This window comes from Pygoscelis adeliae, unplaced genomic scaffold (genome assembly GCF_000699105.1).
Source record: "Pygoscelis adeliae isolate BGI_AS28 unplaced genomic scaffold, ASM69910v1 Scaffold226, whole genome shotgun sequence".
Classification (NCBI taxonomy): Eukaryota; Metazoa; Chordata; class Aves; order Sphenisciformes; family Spheniscidae; genus Pygoscelis; species Pygoscelis adeliae.
In genome coordinates this window covers 3,728,240-3,735,278 of record NW_008824983.1, presented here as the reverse complement: position 1 = coordinate 3,735,278, position 7,039 = coordinate 3,728,240, and positions in this window count along the sequence as shown.

The window sequence follows — 7,039 nt, the reverse complement described above, 5'->3', positions numbered from 1 at the left end:
CCTACATGAGGGCAATCCTTTCTTCTCCTTCTTTCGGTCTTTGAACAAGAAGCAATTCATTGGCTTATTCCAGTAGAAGGGTCTCAGGAATAGCCCTTCTTCACCCTGGGAAATTGGTAAAAAACTGTGAATTGGGACTGCTGATACCAACTTTTTCTGTTGATGAAATCCAACATTTGTGAGCCTTCATTGGTAGGTGAGATGGCATACACTTTGCTCAACTGTTATTATTATGCTCCTTTTCTGTACCTCAGTTTAGCTGTGGGTAAAGCTCACAGAGACAAGGTAATTCAGATAAACTCAGTCCCTGGCTTCACTGTTCCTACGTTGTCCTATATGTTCCCACTTTAAAAAAAAAAAAATTTAAAGCTACTAAGTTACAAATTCATGCAGAAAATAGTCGCATTCAAAGAGTTCAAATACAGATTTTTACTGGAAGGTCAGATAGTGTTTATTTGGCTGAAAATAAATCTCTGAACTGCTGAAACCTTAGTTGTGGAGAGACTGACGCTCTGCGTAACACAAGGCGGCAGTTTTACCCATTGATGTGGACTTTTGCACAAACAGCTCTGCTACTACCTGATCCTGTTTCCAGTTCGGAAGCTAACGTACTGTGAGCTTAAACAAGTTCAGACACTTAAACACATACTGCCTGAATTCCCCTACTTAGCAAGTGGATTTATTAACACTGAGAGTCATCCCCAACAGGAGCTATTTAGGTGTCGGCAATCCTTCTTCTGCTAGGTTTCTCCCAAGAAAAGACTAGTTCTCAAGAGGAGAGGATGGCCCTTGGGGGGGCTCTGGTTGCTAGAACATGCAGAAGGGCAGAACGTGCTGGAAGAAGATGGGCAATATCCTATTGTATGTTGTCACTTACTTTAAGGTTATGGTATTTCAAACTCACTAAAAAGAATGCATGTTTAAGTCTTCATCAAGTTGATGCCCAGCAACTTTAAGCAATAAAATCAAGAAGAGTACTTTTTTTTTTGCAATTCATTCCCCTGTGGACTTCATTTTTTTTAATCCTATGGTTATTATGACCTTGCTACAAAATCTCCCTTGCTAGGGCTGCTTGCTTTTCCCTCTCACAGGCAAGGAAGCCTAGGGCTTTTGCAGTATCCAGAAACTCAACAGTAGGTTCAGGCTCTGCTGGCCCAGCCCCTGGCAAGCTCCAACAGGTCAGCTCCGGAGGGCAGCAGCCTCTGCTACCGGCAGACGGTGAAGCCAACCCCAAATCCTCATACTTCAGAGACAGGCTTGCTATGTTCAGCAGCTCTACTGCTATGTTGTTACAACCCATGCTATAGCAGTTACTGAACTGGCTTGAAGACACATCAAATATTATTTTTTCCTTGAGGAAGGGACAGAGAAGTGGGTTGGATTAGAAGTATTGTAGGCAGCCTAAATATTTATCTTTCTTCAGAGCGGAAAAGCTAAATGAAGGCCAAGGTCTGGAATTAGTTCCAAACATTACTAAAACCCAGGAGATGTATTCAGCCTATGGCAGATTTAATGACTTTGTGCAATGCCTCCTGCGGCAGAATTAACTTCATCCCACCCACTGGCTGGGGTCAGCCAAACAGGGATCCAGGGAGTCCTCTGCTTTCCTTTTCGTTTGCTTTATCTGTTCCCGAAAGGAGATTGTTTTCAGAGTATTTACATGCATTTGTCACAGTTGCCTCCTTTGGCTGGCTCTGGCGATAAATCATTCCACAATAAGCTAAAATGGAAGTGCCGGCGTGAAAAAGGACCACTGCCTGACAAAAGGCACACACCAACCTGGGCTGCCAGGACAAAACTGCACTCGCTCCTTAACCCATCACGTTCCAAGCCTCACCACTGAAATACAGACGTGTTATATTACAACAGTGCAATTAAATAGCATGAAATTCAGTTTGGGAGAATGCAGGAGGTACACTTTCAAAACCAAATACATTAGGTGTTGTCTCGCTGGAAGAACCTCCCTCATCCAAACCGTTGGGGCCCTGAGGGAGGGCACAGGGAGGCTGCAGTGCCCTGACAACCCTCGCCCAGGACTCCCGCCCGCTGGCCGGGGGCCAGACCTCCTTGTCACCTCGCCTCCTCTGATGATCACTGGACCATCGGCATGTCCTGTCGCCATCCCGGCCCTGTTCGGATATGCGGGACGGCACCCTGCCCGCGAGGGCACTGCCCTGCCGGGCTGGGGTCTCCGGCTCGCCCCGATCGCCGCGGCGCTCCGGGGGCAGCACCCCTCTTCCAGCTCCCCAGCACAAATGTGCTGCTTTCAGATAAGCATTACTGCTTGGGTGAACAAGCAGTAAAAATTAAACAGTACACACAGCAGCTACACGGTGTGAAAAAGAATCACTGTGCTAGCTGGGGCTTCACTTGTAAATTATTTTGTGGTCCAGGTTTTCAAAGGGGACCTTAATCTTTAACACAAAAAGGAAGAAAAAAAAACCCCACAACTTCCTTAAATCATGAATAAGCATATAAAGTATAAATCCATTTTAGTCTCTTTTCCCTCTGCCTTTAAAGCTTTAATGCAACTGACACATCTATCAGAACAGAAAATTTGGGATGCCAGGGGATGTTGTAAGCCACAATTCACAGCATGGTAAGAAAACAAGAGTCTCCCCTCCATTAGCACTGAAGGCACAAGTCTGAAATATGAGAGGAAAAAAAACAGGAACAATTTCATTAAGAAAAAAAGAAATAAAGCCATGTGAAAAGGGTACTTGGACTCTAGAAACAAGCAGTGAGAAAGCCTTAATCCAAGACATTAAAACAACTCTCCAAGCCAAGAAATCAGAAGGAGCTCTAGTAAACTGTACAGGAGGGAGTACCCTGGAAATACTTCAAACATGAGGAAACTGTTCAGACCAAATTCCCCTCGTGCTCTGGCACAGCTCAGAGGGACTGACAAAAGGTGGGATGAGGCATCCTTGCTCAGGAGAGGCCGCCGGCACCCAGTAAGAGCATGCTCCTAGGAAGACCAGCAACAGTTAAAAATGTGCCAGTCAAAACCAGAATATTGATTTCAGGAAGTCTAAGTTCTCCCACTGCTCTTGGGAGTACAAGGAAATAAACATCTGATCTCCTTAATGCATACAGTAAGGCACCCTAGCTAATGTAGTGATAAATCCATTTTCTCCTTGAAGTTTATGCCTCCTGCGAGCATCAATGCTATGACTCATCCTGGCACTCCACAGTTAAAATTCCTATATGTAGCTGTATGGTAAAAAAAGGACTGGTCTGGGATAAGTGAAGAACAGCCTTGAGGTTGTTTTTTTTTTAAAAAAAAAATCTGGAATGGGTTAAGATGAAAAGAATCAGAAACATTATAATTTGGAAAGTATTTTGCCACTTTGTTAGATAACATACCCGAGACCCACACGCAGTCCACTTCAAAAAGTCAAACCTGCTGACAATCCGTGGTTTAATACTATCCCCAACTAAGCATCTATTTTCATCTTTGATGTCATATTTCCACTAATCCAGTAGTGTCTGATCTGAGTGCTTATCGTTGCTCTTTTTGCTCTCTGCTGTGACACGTTGGCTCGTATTTCTCTAATCCACTGAGTATGAATTGATCACAAACTCGAGAGGAGAACTGGTTTTAAAAGCGGTGTCTGCTAAAGATATAATTAGGGCCCCATCTGGGCAATCCTTCTTTCATGCCGAATGTGCCATCTCCTCTTCAGTCAATACACACTGAACGAAGCCTGTTACCGATCCCAAGTCACAGGTTTCTGTTTGATTTCATTGCTTCACCTGGGTTGTCGGCTCTACTCACGACAGCAGCTCCACTTGCACCCGTCAGTCATCCACGCCGGCGTGCGTAGAGGGCACCCGACCTGCCACAAAAGCCGACCCAAGGCACTTGAGTCTTTCGCTACAGTACTGCCAGAAATAGGATTGTAATACTGCTAAGTGTCACAATAGCATTAAATCTTTCAGAGAGGACCACTGTGCTTTTGAAGGGAGGCGGCTTGGCGTGGGAAGGAGGGATTTCTGCTGATCTCCATGGGAAGAGCGCAGGGTTCCTGTGGGAGCCTTCCTTTCACAGCAAAAGCTGGACTGCAAGTTGGCATGAGATGTTCTCCACATCCAGCACAACCCTCCCCTTCTCTCTCATGTTCCTGCTAGGACCCACAACTCTCCTCAGCTTCCCCATCTTCCCAAACACGCACACGTTGCCCACAAAAGGTAGAGGCACTGCTGGCGAGAGGATGGGAAAGGAAAGAAGGGGGGAGGCCTTGCGAGCAGTGTTGCTTCATCCGAATGAAGAAGAGGCACGGGGAGATGGGTGAGTAGACCCCGGCTCAAGAGAACAAGACGCAAAACTGGAATGACGGATGTATCCATATTGTGGCAGCAGTTTCCATACCGGGTCCATATCATTGTGACATAACGAGATATCACATACATTCTGATTCAGAACTTCTACTTCTTGTCTCGCTTTGTGAATCGGAAAAACCAAGACACAGGTGAACTGTTAGATTTATAAACAGTACATAACAAATTTTTAATGCCAAGGGGAACTAATCTCACCCCAATGCCAAAGTAACCGAGGAGCATTCCTCCTGCCCAAAGAAGCACATGCACCCCTGAGAGAAAAGGATGCTGCAAATACTGTAATTTTCAGTCCCAGGCTAGCATAAAGAGCTGAACATGACCAGTGCTCTGTGTCATTCTGAATCTGTACCGCAGAGCCGGGCCTTGCTAATCTACATTTCAGCATGATACACTTATTACTTCAGCTTCTTGATGGAAACATCTCTACCACACTATGGATTAGAGATTATTGGATTAAGTAAACCATGTTCACTAAAACATTTCAGGATATCCAGCTGCCCTGCACCAGCCTGTTTAGCAGCATTAGTTGATCGCTCAAAATGTAATTTGATACACTTCCGAAACCACAATGGATATGATATTGTTTGTGCCAGGCCAATGGTTTCCCTGTCAAACTCAGAAATAAAATGAGCTTTAGAGAAGAGGATAATCCTTTTCTATTTTTAATTTTAACCTCAGTTTGTGAATCGAGGGATAAAATATCATTAAACTGTTAATGTGTGTGGAGTGCTTTGAGCATAACAATGTGTTTAGAAGAGATACAGCACATTATGATGCTTTCATTTGTATTAAATCTGTTACAAACTGCCTATTCATTTAAACAATTTGAATTTAATTTCTCAGATTTCACAAGGAGCTGACTCTTCTTTCCAATCCTCATCTCAAAATTTTGAATAAGAGATTTTTGTCCCTGAGATTACAGTGTTTTCTGCCATCCCTCCAAGATTCTGATATCTCGGACTTGAAATCTAGGACCTCTATATGTTTGTTCGGGTTTTTTTTTTTCATCTTGACGTGTTCTTCCAGTGTGGCTTTGTTTAATTACATATGGCAGTGCATGTATGCACACATACGTACACACACACACACATAGATGATAGCTGGTTTTCATCAAAAAGGAATATAGAATCTTAGCTAAAATGACATTTGATCCTAAGAGCATTTAAATTTAAAGTAAATCTAGAACTCTCTTACATAGCATGCCAGCTCCTTGTTGGTGAGGCAACTGCTCCCACCTCGCCTTGGTATCACGCTCTACTCCCGGCTCACCATCCCTTCTGGAGCAGCTGGCCCTCGCTGCTCCCTCACAAGCTGTTCATCTCCTACTGTGGCCTGAAGTAGTGAAAAAAACTGGCCTTGTGGTACGTTCCCCCTTACGGAGTACAGAGGTTCCCTGCATCAGAGGTTACCCTCAGTCTGAAATCCCACTGAAGCTGCTCGCAGGATTTGGGTATGGCTGACCCCTCATTTGAGCCTGATCTGGATACGAACATCATGTTAGCTGCCTGCCTGGGCTACAGGCACCTCCCTGGACATCCCCTCTAATGCAAGGACTATGCTACGATGCTATACAACTATGCTGTATGGCTAATGCTATATACTAATGCTAATCATTAGGTCAAGTAACCCTGCCCACCCCAGGGAGAGCGCAGTACAAAGGTAACACGCGAGTGGTACCACTATTGAAGTGCTCATGTGGTGTCTATCAGTGTAACAAGAGCCAGCAGTAAACTCCCTGCTTAAAGGCAGCTCCCCAGGGACAGGAGGGGCAGGCCCTCGCTCTTAGCTTTCCTCACCACAGCTTTTACCAGCAAAGGAGCCGACCTTGGGCTCCGCAAGCTGAGCTCCTTAACTCAGCCGCCTAAGCTCCCAGAACAGAGGAGTGCACTCAGGGGCCCACTGCTGCTATTTTTGTGTCTCCCACGCATAAAGCAGGCATCTTATGATTGCTTTCAACCTGAAATTAAAACTCTACAGGTAAATTCTTTACACCGTGAAATCTGAAATTGGCCAGATGTACCCTCCCAGTTTTCTCAGGCTATTACTGTGGCAAAAGAGGTGTAGATTTTTCATTTTTACTGTTATATAATAAAATCTGGAAAGTCAAGTGATAGCTGTGTCAGTCTGTTTATTTCAATGAAATAAAGAATAAATGCATTAAAATTCTTACTACTTCCATGTAGTAATAATTGTTACGTGGCAGAACCACAGAATATCAAACAAAGTCCATCTTATTAAGGCTTACCATAAGGTACGCGGTATCAGGAACAAACCCACACATCCCTTTCATTAACAAAACAAAGCCTCACTTTATTCCACGCACAAATCTCTCTCCCTTCGAGTCACGGCATCAAGCTGTTCAACACCTTGTTATCTGTGGAATTAAAACTGGAAACATCATAAAAACTCGCAAACAGAAAATTTACACTAAAATGCAGCTTTGGCTGTCACAACCCTATTCAAAAAATTGAAGCACCAAGTATTTTGGCCAACGCGCTATTTCTGGAAGAGGGGCGGGTGCAGCCACGGAGAGAGGGAAGCGGTTGTCTCCGGTCCCCGGTTGGTTCCCTTCCCAGCCCACGGGAGCCCGAGACGCACCGCCACCTCGACAGCGTAGGCCGAGGTCCTTCAGGCGGGAGCTGACAGGGCCTCCACCTGCACCCAGTGACTTCTCGCCCCTTGCTCACACCCAGGGACA